The sequence below is a fragment of the Aethalodelphis obliquidens genome, unplaced genomic scaffold (assembly GCF_003676395.1).
Source record: "Aethalodelphis obliquidens isolate GAN/ISIS:26980383/991018 unplaced genomic scaffold, ASM367639v1 scaffold3, whole genome shotgun sequence".
Taxonomy (NCBI): domain Eukaryota; kingdom Metazoa; phylum Chordata; class Mammalia; order Artiodactyla; family Delphinidae; genus Aethalodelphis; species Aethalodelphis obliquidens.
This window is the reverse complement of record NW_020837947.1, coordinates 60,787,184-60,806,192: the sequence shown is the minus strand read 5'-3', so window position 1 is coordinate 60,806,192 and position 19,009 is coordinate 60,787,184.

Genomic DNA, 19,009 nt, shown 5'->3' with positions numbered 1-19,009 from the left:
TTTCCTGTGATAATTTCTCTGGGAGCTAAGATTAACATTTTCTAATTTTACTATTTGCAGAACCAGCTTTATGATAGTATTACATGCTCTATGAAGAAGTAAAATACATGAGATTCTCTGGAGAGATTGATTGGTTGCATCTACCCTTGCTCTATACAGAGAATCTGAATGAGACCCCTATCCAAGACTAAGAACTAGAAGTTGGTTAGAAACAAACTGAGCTCTTACCCTCCTTTGGGTTTTAATAATGTTAGGCTTTTAATATCTTGAACTTTGACAATAATAAAGTGATTACATTTTTGGATTTTAATTTCTGCCTTGATATTTGGTTATGAGAAGGGCATTACCGTTTTCAACTTTGGATCATTTTATGAAACATCAGTTCAATGTCAAGGTAACTGATGTTATGAAAAGATCTCTATAAAAAATACAGAGAACTATCTTGGACCATGCATTAGTCTGCTTGAATTGCCATAGAAAAATACTATGTACTTAGTGGATTAAACAACAGAAATTTATTTTTTTACAGTTTGGAGGCTGGAAGCACAAGATCAGAGTGCCAGCATGATGAGGTTCTAGAAAGGGCTCTCTTCCTGGCTTATAGATGACCATGTTCTCATCATGTCCTCACATGGCACAGAGAGCACGTGAGCAAGCTCTCTGCTGTCTCTTCTTATAAAGGAACTAATACCACATCATGACAATCCCACTCTCATGACACCAACTAAGTACCTCCCAAAGCCTTATCTCCAAATACCATCAGTTTTAGGGTTAGAGCTTCAACATATAAATTTTCAGAGGATACAAATATTCAAACCATATGGTCCATAACAAACCATATGGTGGGGCACTATTTGAATATGAACTTAGAATAAGGATGAATTTTCAATTTGAGGTACAGTGGGAACATGTGTTTACTTTAATTAATACATTTGCCTTAACAATATCAAAGCCTTTTGTGTCAAAAATCTGAACTGTTCAATAATGGGTGCTAGAAAATGCATAAACGATCAGTGGGTGATATTTGGTGTGAGGGCTACTGAAAGTGGAAACAGGATGTCCACGTAAGAGGGCAAAGAGCTTGTCAGGATTATGAGAAAAGTCCTTATTTTTCATTTCTCATGTTTCCCTTTGTGAGGAAGAATTGTGTCTTCACTCCCAGAAGGAAAACCAGGAAAAAATTTTTTAAAAGTCTAGCCTGGGGCTTCCCTGGTGGCGCAGTGGTTGAGAGTCCGCCTGCCGATGCAGGGGACACGGGTTCGTGCCCCGGTCCGGGAAGATCCCACATGCCGCGGAGCGGCTGGGCCCGTGAGCCATGGCTGCTAAGCCTGCGCGTCTGGAGCCTGTGCTCCGGAAGGGAGAGGCCACAACAGTGTGAGGCCCACGTAACGCAAAAAAAAAAAAAAAAAAGTCTAGCCTTTTCTTATCCAAACCTACTGCTCAGATGCTAAGTGAGATTGGGAGAAGGAACTGGATGCCTGCTCATGAGTCTTATCTGAGATCTCTCTTGTTAAAGTAGCTTATCCTCAGAAATTATGCTTTTTCTGCTTATGTGTGATACATTTATTAAGGTACTTTTGGAGGCATATTATTCTGGTAATTTAAGGATTATGAAAGCCTAGTTTTGGCTATAGATCCAAGCCATATTTTCCAGTTCAGCTTTATCAATAATAACTCATTATCTCAGTTTATCTGTGTCTTAGTCCAATCAGGCTGCTACAACAAAAATACCATAGACTGGGTGGCTTAAACAACAAACATTTGTTTTTCACAGTTCTGGAGGCTGGGAAGTCCAAGATCAAAGTGCAGGCAGATTTGGTGTCTGGTGCAAGCCTGCATCCTGGTTCACAGATTATCATCTTCTTGTTATGTTTTCACATGATAAAAGGAGTGAGAGAGCTCTGTGGGGTCTTTTTTATAAGGGGACTAATCCCATTCCTGGAGGTTCCACACTCATGACCTAACTATCTCCCCAAGACCCCAGCTCCTAATACTATCACATTGGGGCTTAGGATTTCCACGTGTGAGTTTTGAAGGGACACATTCAATTCATAACAATCTGGTTCTTTTGCCGCTTTTTCAATTTGTCTAGAAATTATATTGGAGAGAAAAGAATGAATAGTTATCACTCCTAAAACTCGGTTCCTAAAATTTGTAAATCAACAGGTTCTGCTCTAAAGAGAAGAATGTTTTATAATTACACAAATAAAAGCACCAGCCTAATTTTTGCTGAACTGTCTTATCGTGCCATGTTGTTCCTTGTAAGAGTAATAATACTTCATATTTGTTCTCTTTTCCAGTTTTTAAGTTGATTATACATCTTTTCTCCCGATCTTTCTACACCTTGTAATATAAGAAGGCAGGTATTTTGCTTCATTTTATACATGAGGAAATGCAATTTTGGAGACTCTAAAAGTGACATTGTAAGAACTAGAAAATGATTGAGATGGAAAATGGAACCCACACTTGTAACTCTGAGTTCACTGCCCATTAACTCATTAACTCATTAATAAATTAATTCAATAAACTCGATTGATTGTCAGGCACTGTTTAAAGTCCTACAGATATATTGATGAGCTAGAGAGAAATAACAACTGCTCTTACAGAATGTTTACAGTCCATAAGGAAAAAACAGACCATAACATTTTTAAGTCAATAAAGTTAAAAATGTGCAATCATAGGACAAGGTTGTCATGAGATCATGACATGAATCAGGATGTCATGAGATCATACAATAGAGAATACTTAAGCCAGCCTATACCTTTGACACTTCTCTAAATAATAGAATTTTAATGCTGAAGATGTATCCAAAGGTCATCACTATTAAACATAAAGGATCAGAGTAGCTACTATTTCTGTCTAACAAAAACTATTACAAAGAAACTCTTATCATTCTTCATTTTTTTCATTCATAAAACTATTCAACACAAAGGATACAAAGATGAACATGACATGGTTTCCATCCTCAAAGAATTCACAACCTTGTGGAAGAGACAGATATGTAAGTGTATAATTGCAACAAAATATGGCACATTTTAAATTAATTTTTGTGCTTTGGAAACATAGAGGAGAGTATGGAAAACTATCTGGGAGTATCCAGAGAGGTATCACTAAGAAAGTAAATTTTGAGCTAGTTCCTGAAAGATATGTAAAAATTGGTCAAGTAAAGATGATGATGAAATATACAGTAAAAGACAGAATGTGAAAAGACAATCTACTGTTAGAGTCATGATATATGCAGAAGATGGGAAATGTTTACTTTGCTTTCACTGCTGGGTACTTCGAAGGAATATTTAAAGAGGTCCAGAGGTCTATGAGGAGTTATGCTGAGATGAGATTGCAAAGACAATATGATTATAACCTTAACAAGGATGCAACAGGGAGCCATTAAAGCTCTTTAAATATAGGATTATTATGAAGATATTTTAGGATTCTGCATTGTAGGTGGGTTGTAGTAGAAAGATTCGTGCAGGGAGACTAATTAGGAAGCTGTGGCAATAGTTCAGTCAAGAGACAGTGAGGGACTTTACAAAGGAAGTCAACGAGTGTAGATAATAGAGGCAGAATTTAGGACAGTTTCTAGAAGAATTTTCAGCACTTTAGTGCTTGTGATGAAGAGAACTTATGATTAATGCCCAGTTGCTACAAACATTTTAGGTAGAATACATACTCAGGTATGGGGTTGTGGCTACTGCAATAATTTAATTAAATGAAACCATTGAATATTTAGTGATACCAATAATAGATTTTTCCAGAGAGCAAACTGCATCAGTTCAAAGCTTCTAGAATATATGACTTGGTTGAACTGAAGTTGAACTTCAAGATTTGAAGGATAAGAAGATATATGGGTTTCAACAATGGAATTACATTGTATCTTTAGAGACTAAATATGGTCTAAGTATAGGAGTTTTGGAGAAAACAAGTGTCTAAAAAATGTAAACAAACAGAATAACTAGTCTTTGGTTAATCTTATTTTAGGGTGACTAGTGTTCTAAATTTAAATATTTTATTTTACTAAGATGAGTACATTCTTTGTTTTTATTAGATAGGATATAAAATTTACACAACTTATGTGTGTAAAGAATGCAGTTTATTGCATTTCTTTTATACTTTATTTTTTTTCAGTTAATCGAATAAGTTGCTATTTTTAGGAAAAATATTTGTACTGTGAGGCCAAAATCAGAAATAATAATTTAAGCACAGAATTGGTGATCCTCACCGTTTTATTTAATGTATTCTGTTGATCTCCTAAAGGTAAAGAACCATCATATGCTTATACTATATAAATATAATGAATTTCTGTAAATTATTTAAAAATAAAATTTAAAAAATTGGATATTAAAGTCACATAATTATTAATAACACAAAATATTGTGACAATTAATGAATATGTAAACAACTTCATGCTAAGATAAAAATTTAAAACTAAAAAGAGTATTTTCATTTGCGTCTCTGTAAAGTGCAAAAATATAATCATATAAACGTAGGGAACTTAGCAAATAGATGACAATAGCTTTTAGGAATAAATTTTCCACTTTCTAAAAATGAAATTACTAAAACAGTTGTAAAATCCTAGTGGCAGATTTTCAACAACATAATCCCATGACCGTTTCCATCTATTTCTAAGAGTGCGGTTTTTAAAGTGACTCATTTTAGTTTAGCAGGAGATATTCGTTGAATCACACATAAATTATCATCAGAAATACCTATCCTATTTTAAGCTCAGGTGAGGTTCAAAAGGAGTGCATGAGAGGGCAGGGGTAAAAATTCACAAGAGAGCAAATCTGCTAAGAGTGCAGCTTCTGGAATCAGAAAGACTCAGGTCCCATGCCTGTTCTAGCACTTTCTGGCTGCGTGGCCTTGAGAATTTAACACTTCATGCCTAATCTCCTATTTGTAGAATGAGCCTACTAATAGTAACTCACAGGAATGTCATGAAAATTAATGATATGAAAGAAGTACATATATTGGTATAGTACCTGGTACCTTGTAGGTATTCATTAATAGTAGTCAGCAATGCGACTTATAGTATTTTTCTTTTTTTAAATGACAAATAAAGTGGAAGAGAGGCAAAGGAAGAAAAGCACATAAAAATAGCAGTGGAAAAAGATAGATCACCCATGAAAAAAAAAAAAAAAAAAGATAGATCACCCATGAAAGAGTCAATTATTTTGATAACAGACTTGTCAAAAGCAACAATGAAAGGCAGAAAATAGTAAAATATTTTTGAACTACTGTGAGAAAATAACTGTCTACCTAAAATTAGGTACTCAATAAAAGTATTTTCAAGGACAAGGACAAAATAAAGAATTTTTAGATGAATAAATCTTGAGTGTTTATTGCCAAGGCTCTTTCAATAACAGAAATTCTAAAGATTGCTATTTAGGGAGAATGAAAATGATCCCAGAAAGAAGACTGAGGTGGTTAAACATGAAGAACAAACAAACAAAAAATTGTTAATCAGGTACATATATATCTATAAAAAGTCTATATGTGATGATGATGATTATGATGTCTAATTTATAGGGTTAAAATATCAGAAAAAAAGCCTTGATGACAAAATAATGTAAATCCAGTTGCACAGTGTCCACCTGCCTGATAGTGTATGCTTCATTAGATTTCTTCCTGTCTCTGTCTTACTAACTAAATAAAATACTTTTATTCAAAATTCAACATCATTAGTAATTAGGATAACTCAAATCAAAGCCACAATGAGATAATAAGGGATATAATTTTAAAGGCAAATAATAAGTGTTGACAATGATAAATAAAATGTGATATATCCATACAATGGAATATTATTCTGCCAAAAAAAGGACTGATGTACTGACATACAGCATTACATGGATGGACCTTGAAAACATTATGCTAAGTCTAAGAAGCCAATTTCAGAAAAAAAGTAGATATTTTATGACTGTATTTATATGAAATACCCAGAATAGGAAACTCTATAAGACAGAATATAGATTAGTGGTTGTTCAGGGCTGGGGAGGTTGGAGGAACTGTGCAGTTTTTGCTAATGAGTATTTTTTTTTATTAGAGTGGTCAAAATGATCTAAAATTGACTGTAATAATGGTTGCATAACTCTGAATATAATCACGATCATTGAACTGTACATTTTGAAATGATGAATTATATCATACATGAATTATATGTATATATTACATTCTCAATAAAGCATACATACATTTAAATATATTAAATTAGTTTTTTCATAAAAATGAAAACAAATTGTCAATGCACTTATAAAGTGTTGTTCAATCATACAAAAAGAAACATAACAATGAATATTTAGCACCAACTAGATAGGCAAAACTTAATAAATCTGATAACAATAAGTGTTGTTGAAAATGGGGATCAAGTAGAAAGATTATTGCCAGGGGCTGGGAGAAGGGGAGAATGGGGAGTTTGCGTTGAATGGGTACAGAGTTCCAGTTGGGAAACATGAAAAAGTGCTGAAGATGGATGGTGGTGATGGTTGTGATACAATGTGAATGTAATTAATGTTAGAGAACTGTACACTTACAAATTGTTAAAACGGTAAATTTTATTATGTATATAATAATAATACATTTTTTAAAAAGCAGAAAAAAAGAAAAGGAAGGAAGGAGGGGGAAGGAAAGAAGCAGAAGTGAAAATCGATGGAAATTTTTATCCACTGGTGACCACAGTGTATATCAGAAAATAAACTAAAAAGCTGAGAACCAGATTGAGAACCTGGTATGTGATGTAGAAACCTTTCCCTCCTATTTCTATCTTCCCACTTGAGCTCATATGTGGTGGACTCACTGGCTTGTTAAGCACCAGAGTGAATGCTTCACTGCCTGTAGCTACTGAGGAAAGTTTTCTCTCTTTCTTATTCAAGGAAGAATCACTGAATTGAAATCAGGGACCCATAGACTTATCTCTCTCTGACTGTTCTGTGGACTTCGCTGTCCTTAAGCAAGCATGCTTTGTGCCTTCACTTTCTATCCTCATTTATTAAGCCGATTGTGGAAGGTTAATGAGGGGATACAATGCTGATACCCTCATTCAGGTATACAATGCTGATACCCTCATTCTCCACCTACAGGTATCCCTCTCATTGGCCTGAATTGTGCGGTATCAGAGTTGAATAATACTCTAATTCTTGGATTTCTAAGTTGCATCTAGAACTAAAAAGAAAAACAATAGCTCTGGTATTAGAGAAATCAAGGAGAGTAACATCGATCTTCCCCTTCCTATTGCAAGAGGACTGACAAAAAATTAGCCATAAATTTCTTTCTGGTTCATCAAGAAAAACATAAAGCAACAAACACAATTCTATTTTGACTGTGAAGTTTAGAGAGAAAGAGAGCAATTTGGTGAAAGTATTGTGCTTTTGTTCCTATGTATTCTCATTATTGACACATTCATTGTGCTGTAAGAAATTGAAATATTTACTTCTTATAATGTTGCTTGGACCCAATACATTTGGAATTAAACAAGAGATTTAAAGAAAAAAATAGCCATTAAATAGCTACTAATATCTGTCAGAAGGATATCTCATTAGAGTCAATAAGTTTCTTTTCAAGAGTTTTAGCATATTTCCTGCAGGTGAGGTTTATAGGGTAGTAAAAATACAGATGAAAATAGAAAGTGACCTTGAAATAGTAAAATAAATAAATTAAAATTTTTTAAAAATAAAAGTGAGGCAGTGTTTGAGTTCTAGCTAAAATTCTATCACTAACTAATAATGGGATCTTGGAAAATTTGTTAAAGCTACGTAGGTTGCAAAGTGATCTGTCAGATTGGAAGATATCTAGAGCTGCTTCCAGTTTTAGTTTCATAGTCTTTACAATTTTGTCAAGTATCCAAGTTGATGCTTTCCACAAAGTTAAAATCTACACCTTAGGAAATAACTGCAAGACTGCCATGTTTTCAATCTATTATTTGGAGCTCTGTAGACAAAACTTCAATCATCAAGCAAATTAGTTTATCCTCATTTCTCAAGCAATAAAAATGCTGCTTTGCATAGAATCCATTGTTTCTATACTTCAAAATCATGCTTATGTTTGACTTCCCATTATGACAACACATTCACTATGAATAACTTAGCTTTTTATTCTCTTTCTTCCCAATCTTTCTGATCTAGTCCTTTGTTGTAATAAAGGACTGATCAATAAAAGAATGCTAAGACTGCCTTATATGGTTCATCCCTAAAAAGAACTTTAGAAAAGAAGTGCATTTAGATTTTTTTCCAGAGTTTTTTATCTCTCGCTGGAGATTGGAAACAGAATTAACTGCGCTCAGTAATATCCTCCATAAGATGTATAGTCCATAGAGTTATGTTTAGTCTAATGACATCCTCAGGGCTGGAATGAGATTCTCTTCATTTTGGAGTCTCCACTATCTAGCACCAGGCAAAAAACATGACAGATTTTTCTATAAATGTGTGTTGAACCGAATTTAAAGGAAGGGATCAAGGAAAAGAATTTAAAAAAAAAAAACAAAACACTTCAAATTAATTGGGCTAGACACTTTGTGAGTACTTTACAAAAGTTATCCCACAAAGGTTACCAACTTTATGTAGATATTTTCAATAAACACACCGAAGCTGCATTTGTTCAGGGAAAAAGGACCCTATTCTCATGGATTTCATTAATGTGTTAGAGCAAAGTCTCATACCTCTGGCTTGATAAACCAGTTTCCCCCTAGATTCAAGGTTTGGTCCCATGTTCACTCTACCTCATAATCTGCCTGTAATTCAATGTTTTCCATAAGCACTTTGGACTTCATTAGAGGGAAGAAAAATAAAACTTGTAGGTTAATAGAAATGAACGTAGTACATGCATTTTAAGAATTATTTGTAAAGTTGTAGAATTCTCAATTTATAAGAACATGACTTTGCCTTCTTTGAGTGTTAATCGGTAACAATCTTTTTCAAAGGAATCAAAGAATAGATAGTGAAAAATGAGTACAGTTCATTCAATCCCAGCAGCATTTTAAATACTGGCTGAACATATAGCCATGACAGGACCACAGATTTAAGTTAAAAAAAAAAAAAAGGCATTGTGAAAATGAAATACTGGATATACCAAAGTTTTATCAGGTTAGTACTTAGTTCCAAGTACATTCTCTTTTGGCCTATAATTTATAGAATCATTTGTGGAATATTTGCTTCAGTTGAAGTGTCAATGTATTCTGCAGGAACTTTCTATACAAAGGGCATCATATTTACACTCCTGAGGATCTACAACAAATATTTATAGAGCGGCTTCTATGTGCTGAGTATTGCTTTAGGGTTAAGCCCTGGAGATAAAGCTTCAACTGCACTTGAGAGCCACACTCTAGTAAACTACACTCAAATAGGGAGATATAAACCTCTGAAAAGTAAAAAAAAATGTGTACAATTAAAACTAAAAATAACATAAACAGATAAATAGGATATATTCAGTAAAAAAATAAACCAAGTCTATGGAAAAACAACTGATCGATGATTTAGAAACATAGTGATTAAAAAGGTCTTCTCTGGGCTTCCCTGGTGGCACAGTGCTTGAGAGTCCGCCTGCCGATGCAGGGGACACGGGTTCGTGCCCCGGTCCGGGAAGATCCCACATGCCGCGGAGCGGCTGGGCCCGTGAGCCATGGCCGCTGAGCCTGCGCGTGCTCCGCAACGGGAGAGGCCACAGCAGTGAGAGGCCCGCGTACCGCAAAAAAAAAAAAAAAAAAAGGTCTTCTCTGAAGAGGAGTCAGCCATGTGAAGATCTGGTGAAAAAGCATTCTAGGCAGAGAAAAAACCAAGTGCCAAACCTCAAGTACAGACTAGATTGATCTTGTTTGAAATACAGAACTACCAGTGTTCCTGGAATTTCTCATGTGAGAGGAAGGGAGTTTGGAGATGAAGTCAGTGAAGGAGGCACAGATATATCAGGTCAGGGACCTCCCCTTTCTAGGCAAAGGGGAGGAAGGTGGATTTTACTTGACTTGAATTACAATGGGAAACCATCGAAGTAGGGTACATTCCAAGCATGGGGGAGGGGTGAGGAGCCTCCAATTGCCCAGGTCCAGCTGGAGGGTAAACCAGTGATCACATCCTCTTGATGACCTCCTCCAACAATATGATTGTTATTCTGTTTCCAAAACTGAGGCAAGTACTAGCATCACCATGGCCCAAATGTATCGAGGGAAGTATAAAGAATCTCCTTTCTCTGATTTTCATGCTAATATAAGAAACTAACAATCATGCGTGATAGAGTCACAGAGCAGAAGATGCAGACAATAAGCATGTATATTTAACTGAGTACTATATAACTGGCATTTAATCAGGTGCTTTGAATGCATTACCTTATTTAATTTTCACAGTAATCCTGAGTTAGGTATATTTCTTCATTTGGAAAATAAAACAGAGATCAAGCATCTTGACCCAAGGCATACAATCGATACATGTCAGAGCCAGAATTCAAACTGTGTCTGTCTCGGAAGTAAAAACTCTTAACCAGTAAGTCATGCTGTTTCCATGATCATAAAAAGAGAGGTAAAGTGATAGAAAAATGAAAAAAAACAGTCACTAGTATCCCAGAGTGGCTTCGCTACATCTAAAGCATTGACAGAAACTGACTCAAAATTAGCCATACTTTTAAGAGGATAGCAGTTTCTCAAATAAAATTTAATGTAACCTACTTCTGTGTTTGATAATATCAAGTTTCTTTTCTCAGTAAGGTCAAAAGACCTAAAAGATCCTTAGTCCTAATAGACTTAGAGTACCTCTGAGTAATATTTATGAATGCATCAATATAGTGTCAAAGTTTAAAAATTAATCAGCTGGATTTTTTTTTCACAAAAATACCAAACGACTTACTTATTGCTTTTGCCTAATTATCTGTTCTGTCCTACTGGTTTGACAAAATTGGCCTTTTATTTTGGCATAAGGTAAACAAGTATTAATAAATTATAGGAAATTGGAGCCTCCAAGGCATATTTCAGAAGCAACAAGTTCTTTTCACTCATTTATAACCAACTGCAGTGGGATATATCCAGCAGGTGAGACGCCATTACCTACAAGCAGATTAATCACATTAAATATCATGCTTTTATGTACCATTCAAAATATTGCCTGAATAAATCACTTTCAGTATCCGTTAGAAAACGGGTGAACTGTAATAGTTAGCATCTCTAAAATTTTCAGGGATAGCCCTTAGTTTCCTTTCCTCTTGTAGGGATGGTCGAATTCAAACAGACCACAGCTATAAAATAACACTAGAGAAAATTCACAACTAGCACCAGGACTAATATAGTGTTAGTATGGTGAACTAACACTAACCATGAGTATGGTGAATACTAAATATAGGTATGGTGTGACTGCTAGAACCAGAGTTCATAAGTATGTGTAAAAGTCACAGGTCCTCCCTTAAGAAGCTCCCACAAAGTATGAGCTTGTTACCTCTGAAGAAGCCATAGAACCTGATGATAGATGAAAAGTCAGTGATCAGAGTTAACATCACCAATATTGGTACAAACCAATCATATGTGCTTCTTGGTGTGATGCACTGATGATCCAGCATAAGGTCAGTGGTTTTCTTGCCCAAAATTCATAACCTGAACTAGAGAGGAAAACATCAGACAATCCCAAAGTGAAGGAGATTCTACAGAATAACTGGCCTGTACTCTTCAAAAATGTCAAGATCAATAAACACAAAGAAAAGCTGAAGAATTTTTCCTGATTAAATGAGAATAAACAAATACAGTTACTGAGTGCAATGGGTAATCCGACTGAGTCCTGGACCAAGAAAAAAATGAGTATAGAGGACATTATGGGAGAAATTGATGAAATTTGAATAGGGACTGTGGATTAAATATGAAATGATGTAAGATATATAGGATGATGTAAGAACATGTTTTTGTTCTGTAAAATTCAACTACTTCTTTAGAAGTATTAAAGGTCAAAGGAGCCTGGTGTCTCTAACTTGCTCTGGAATGGTTCAAAAAAATGTACTTATGTTTTGATTTACATGAATATACATAGTTTTTGTCTTACAAAAATGGGATTAAGTACACTGTTCTGCAATTGGGTGTTTTCACCTGACAAGTATCTTGAAGATATTTCCTTGTTAGGGATACGTAATCTTATTTTATTCCTTTTAATTGTGCCATTGTATTTTATAAGCATTGATGACTAAGTAGTTTTGATTTTTCAATATTATACACAATATATGATTAACCTTTATTATGCCTGTATCTTTATAACCCTGTCCCAGTATTTCTGTGGGATTAGTTACTAGAAGTAGAATTATTAGATCAAATGATATAAGCAATTTAAATCCTGGTAAATGGTACAAGTCACCCTCCAAAAATTTACCATAGTCTTTAACAGTGTATGAGATTTGCCTTCAGACTCCTCACCACTGAATATTAACCATTTATATTTTATCCAATTTATCTGCATTATTATTGGTTTAATTTGGCTTTTGCAGATTACTGATGAGGTTAAACATTTTTTAATTCATGTATTGGTCATTTGTACTTATCTTCTATAATGTCTGTGCTTATCACTTGCCCATTTTTTTCTTTTGCCATTTTCTTGTTGAATCATAAAGCTTCCTGTGTATTATGATTATTACTCTTTTGCAGCATTTAAACTAAAAAAAAAAAAAAAAAAAAAAGACTTTCTTCCATACTGTGCTTGTCCTTTACCTTTGTTTATGATGTGTATTAAGAATTTTAAGTTTTGTGTAGTGAATTCTTTATCTTTTATTTATGTATTATTGGTTTGATATCTTGTTTAAGAACTTTTTCCTATCCCTAAAAATAGCCTTCTATATTTTCTTCTATTACTTTAAAAATATTTACATCCTAATCTACTAGTAGTTTTTATATAGTATGAGGTAGTAATTGAAATCAAATTTTATTTCCAAATAAATGTCCATCCCTATTTCATTTAATGCTTGCTTAATTTTACTTTCCTTACTAACTTGAAATTTAATCTTTTTCATATATTAAATTACCACATAGATATTGCCTGTTTCTGTTCTCCTGATTCAATATCATCTATGTAATTCTGAAACAATACTGTGTTATTTTAGCTCTGTGATATATTAAAGTTTATGTCAGAACAATACCCTCCCTCCATTCCCTGTCTTATACATGTGATGTAATAATTAAGAATACAGATTCCAGAGCCAGTCCTGATCATAGCACTTTCTGCCACTGGCATGTCAGTTGAACTTTCTGTACCTCCTATTCCTTAGCTGTAAAATTTGCAAGAGTATAGGATTACTACCATAATTATAGGATTGCTTAGATTATAGCATTATTATTCACTGTGATAAATAAATGAGTTAATACATGTAAAATTATTAGATCAGTATTTATCATATAATAAATACCCTATTGATGATGCCTATTACTATTACCCCCTTACATTTTATTTTTGAAAAATATGGTCATTCTTCTGCAATTCTTGCTTCATGTAAACTTCTGCATCAGTTTTCCAATTTCCATAAATATTACCATGTACTTATACTTTGTTAGGGCAGTGAGCACTAGGTTAATTATACCTGAAATCCTTTTTGTGTAGCTTGGTATTACTGAATAATGGAGCCCTGTCTTCACATGAAAGTATAAATAGAGTCAAATATATCACTCCCTTTACTCTGGACTTTCTATGGTTAAAGCTGCCCCCTCCGACCACTGACCAACAGCTCCCAGGACGCTGAGGAGAATGGTTTGAAAATCTCTGCTCTGGAATAATTTTTGTCTTACTACACAATCTCTCAACAAATGTATGTTTGTTTCAGTGAACTGTGACTTAGTTACTGTGTTTTATCATCTGAGAGGAGTTGCCATTTGGTGTGCTTCATAAGAAAATCATCTTTAGACGATACTCCAGAATTTGCAATTTCAGAAAAGAAAGAAATAAATGACCACCATTCCCATCTGTTCCAAGGCTGCATTTTACTAAAAAGGCATAATAGATTAATGTGCACCATATGAACGAATTTTTGTTTAACCAAATTCAGTAAAGCCTGTTTTTAGGGGTTCTCACTGTAACATATGGTTAGGTGAGATGATATTATAATTATATCCACATCGCTATGGTAAATATGCTAACTGCACTAGTCTTTTTTATAAAACACACTACTGGATTTTATGGTCCAGTAGGACTGTTATTGGTTGTCTTCTAGATTTAATATAAATAGCTCCCTAAACTATAAGTAATCTAATAAGCTTTTTGTATTTTTATATTTATGTCATCACTTCTGTGAAGCTAAAAATGCAGTTCACTAGTTACTGTCATAACCATAGTCCACTGAGTACAAGGAATGAAAATAGGCTGCATTTGTTCTATTGTTATACTTTGTTCGACCAAGTGACAGCATGAACTTGCATCTAAAACACAAGTTATTGTATACTGAAGGCCAAAACATAGGCTGGTTTTGGAGTATGAGCTAATAGTTCAGACATGGGATAACAGTGAATGGCTCTCTGGGTTCCAATGAGTAGGGCAACTTTCCAGTTCATCTGAGAGAAGCACAGTCCAGCATCATCACAGCGATGTAGTCATCTGAGAGTCTTAGTAGCTCTGAAAGAGCACATTGCAGAGACTGTGGCTAGTTAGCCAGTTACTGAATGTTGCACACTGCTTTGCCTGTGTGTTAATAAAAGGGAGCACGGATGGGACTATTGTTTTAGGAGGGTACCAATAGTGGGTATCCTGATGCATTGTGTCATCAAAATATGCAATGTCACAGAAAAAAAATGGATGACTTTCAACAGAGGGCTATTATGTTGAGCCATGCTAGGTACTTTGAGCCACTTGTGTAGAAGAGTAAATTTCAATTATTCACCAGAGGTAGTCTCCTAGATGTCTTGTAATTATTGGATCGGTCATTATAAATATGACTCACATAACATGCATTTTGCTATGTAGAGATGAAAATCAATGGTTTTTAGTTGAACAATAAACAATAACTACAAAAGTTGAACTTAGAGTCTTTAGAATTCACTGAACTCTTTGAGCATTTTCTTTGCTCTAACCTACAGAAACACATCTGCAATATGATTATATCCCCATGTGACATACAAGATAAATGAGTCTTAGAAGTGAATAGATTTGGCCAATATCACAACTAACAGTTTTGGAGCAAAATTTAAATTGGTTTGTCTAATTTCAAAGTCTTTAACCTAACTTGAAAAGAAAGACATAAAATCTTCTTCAGGTTTTATATTTGAGCTTGAGTCTAGGTACTTCTGTGTTTAATTTTCTAAACCTCAAATATATAGGGGCTTTTTTTGTCTATTTGTTATCAATGTCTAATTTAATGGCATAGTATCCAAGAAAAATATTCTGTGTTATATTAATTTTTGAATAAAATTTTGATATGGAAAATTTGATTAATTTTCTATAAAGCTTCAATTGTAGAAAATAATTGAGAACATACAAAAAGATTCAGTTGCAAGGACTTTCTATACATTGTTCTTTATAAACACAAAAATTTTGAGGAAAAATATTGTTACGTGAGTTATGAAAAAAAGCACAAAATAGATCACTCTGTAGTTGTTAAAAATCATGATTCAAAGAAATTTAATAACATGGAAATACATTTTTAAATTAAATAAAAATAATACATTTTCAAAACGTAAATTTACTATGGTCTCATTGTGCGTGTATCTGGAAGGCAAAATTCAGAAATGTTAACATTATTGTTTGGCAAGATTGGGAATGATCTTTATTTTTTTTACTTTTCTGTATTTCTAAATTTTCTAACATCTATTAGTTTTGTTTTTTTAATATTGCTTTTAAAGCCTTATATTAATATAAACTATACACAGAACTAAAGTTTTAAAGTTCCTTTTGATTTGGTTTACCCTGACTTTTTAGGTCAAAGTAATGCAAATAGGAACTTTCATTGGCCCTGAAGAGGGACTGTTGAAACTTTTGGTTCAAAACACATCATAATTTCTGATATATTTAAAACAGAAAACACACACATTTCCAAAAAATTTCTACTCCTACTGCTGAAAGTTGTTTCAATTGGCCAGATATACCCAGCCTGTACTACCCAATTTAATCAGAACTTTGGGTTACTAGAATTGCTTCAATACTACCCCAAAACTTTAAAACAAATGTAGACTTCTATTGTTAATTGATATTGTCTAGCAAACATTAATTGATATTATATCATAAAAATTTAATATAACAATAGAAAATTTTCACAAAGTTCTGCAGAAGTTATATGCTGTAGAAGCCCAGTACAATTTTTCTTGGCATCTCTTCTTATACTGATTAATATTTCTTTTGTGCATCATTACTCTTCTAGAGACCAAATGAACTTAAAATTTATTACTCAGTTTAACTCTATTGCTTGTAAGTCAACAAAATTCAAAATAGAGGAAGAAAATTGTACTTACTTGCTAATCAGTCAACATGACAAAATATAAACATAGGTTGACTTAAAATAGTATTTTTGACCTGTAATAAAGTGCTTGGTAATACTCTAAATAAAATAGAATTTCAGCTTTTAAAGGGCTTCAAACCAGAAGATTAAATTTAAAAAAATCAGACTTAAAAAAATTATAAAACAGAATGATAGCTTAGATGTGGAGAAAAAAGGCATCCTCATTAAGCTCTTATTTGGAGTTATAGCCTTTCTGACCCTCGATGTCAGCATAGAGAACAGTCAGCTATCAATATGAATAATAGCCCAGGACCATTAGATGAGAAAGAAATAAGCTTTCTTTTAAGGCACTGAAATTTTGGTGTCTATTCAGTCAGCCTACTAATCATTAATGTAGTCTCCATCTCTCCCCTCATCTACCTTTCTCTCTAGCCTCATCTTTTTAAATTAGGATTACTTGTGGTGTTACTCTATGCCTTTTATCTACTTTCCTGAGAAACTATCTGCCTTCAGTGCCTGGAGACTTATAAAAACTCTCATCTGTAATATAGCTAATAGAATTTGTCCAAATTTAGAGTAATATTGGCATTTTCCCCCAGCTTCGAAGCTGAAAAATTATTTTTTACATACCTATTTTTATATGGACATTCCTATTGTTTAATGAAAGAAGACTAAATGCCTGTTCTTACATTGACATACTTTACTAAAACTTTGATTTGGAATTCTTTTTTTCTTCTTTTTATTAGTATTAATTTTTCAGTAATATATGTGAATTATGCAATTTTTAATGAAAAAAGGGGGAAAAAGTTTTGTTACAGTAGGTATTTATCCCACTGCTCATGCACAGTGTTGAATTTAATTAAACTTAAGTTCAGGTATAGACAAAAATTTCTGGCATTCTCAATCTGGCTTTCATTTCTTGGCAAAATCTTCTGCATGGGCCTGTCACAGTCACAAATATTGGCAAGACAGTGTACATCCAGAGGATGCTCTCTCTTTCTAGTTTTCATCTTCAATTCTCTTTGTCCAGAATTAGGAACTGAAAAGCTATGCCTTACTTCAAAATCTCTCATATGTAACTACTGAAACAATATTCCTGCCCATGGGAGCCAAACTTCCAACTCTGATTTTCCAAAGTCCCTAGATCATTCAAGGTCCATCTCTACTGTTGCCTGCTCTAGGAAGGTTCCGTGACTCCTCAAACAGATGTATTTAACATCTCCATTCATACAATTTTATTTAACACTTGCATGTGGTGCTTTCCAGACCAGGCCTTTTATCAGAGGAATCCTAATCTTTCTGTGCTTCTCGAATTGCAAGCTCCTCGAGGTCAGAGTCTATGTCTTGTTTGTCTTGATATCCTCTATACCCCTTAGACTGTAGAATACATATAAATGATGTTTGCTGAATTTAATTAATTTCCTTGAATTAAACTGAGCAAATATTCAACATAAGTCAATATTTCTGCTGTTTACCTGCCCCTGAAACTCTGCTTTCATGACATTTTCAGGTGATAGGATTACTTTCTTCCAAGAGAAAGATAAGATGATAGTGGGCAAGAAGTACTGAAGTCTTAGATGGAATAAGTGGAAAGAAACTTGTTTCTGAAATCACTAATAGGAATATCTTTAGAAAAAAAAAACTTGAACAGCAGTTTTGGTGGCACAAAATCTAGAATTTTTAGATTTAGTTATGTATCAATTAACAAGATTGCTAGGGAGCCTAAGTAGTTTTTCAGACATTATGTCATTAGGAAATATATTCTAAGCTTCAAATACCTGGCTGAAACTGTGTTTCTGGAATAAAATACTTCCTTAGTAACAAATTATTATAGTAAAAAACAACTGGCACTGTCAGTAGCACAATCTATGAACAATCCTAAGAAGTGTATTCTCTGCAGTTCTCTCAATTTAGTTGATATACCGAGCTATATACAACGATAGATCTTTCTGAAATTTTATGATCCATCTTGAGTAGAAGGTTTTGTAGTGTTGTCAGGCATAAGAGTGATGTGTACTCCACAAATATTTGTCATATCATAGAAAGCTTAAACTTTGGGAGGAAGAATACAACTGTCCTTGTTCTATTTAATCTCACTGAGTCACCATGTTTTGTTCTATATTTCAAGAGCACCTATAACTAACAAGGCAGCACTTTATTAAAATTACAGTGAAAATCCAGAAGTGGTATTTCCTAATCTGGACTTTGTTAGTCTATAATTTCCACCATAGGCTTTTTAAAAAAGTAGAGCAAACGGTTACAATCATTTCTGTTATTATTCACTAACTTTCACTCCAACAGAAGGAATTTCTACATTGCCCAAATTTAGAGGGATTTTTGTTTTCAAAAATTGCAATTAAATGTATTATATACATACAATGAAATATTATCCGTCCAATAAAAGAAGTGAAGTTCTGATATATGCTACAACCTCGATGAAATTTGAAAATATTATGCTGAATGAAATAGACCAGATGAAGGACAAACATTGTGTGATTCCATTTACATGTAATAGCTAGAAGAGGGAATTTAATACAAGCAAAAAGTAGCTTAGAGGTGACCTGGAGCTGGGGAGAAGAAGGGAAGGGAGTTATTTAACAGTTACTGCTTAATGGTTACAGAATTTCTATTTGAGCTGACAAAGTTTTGCAAA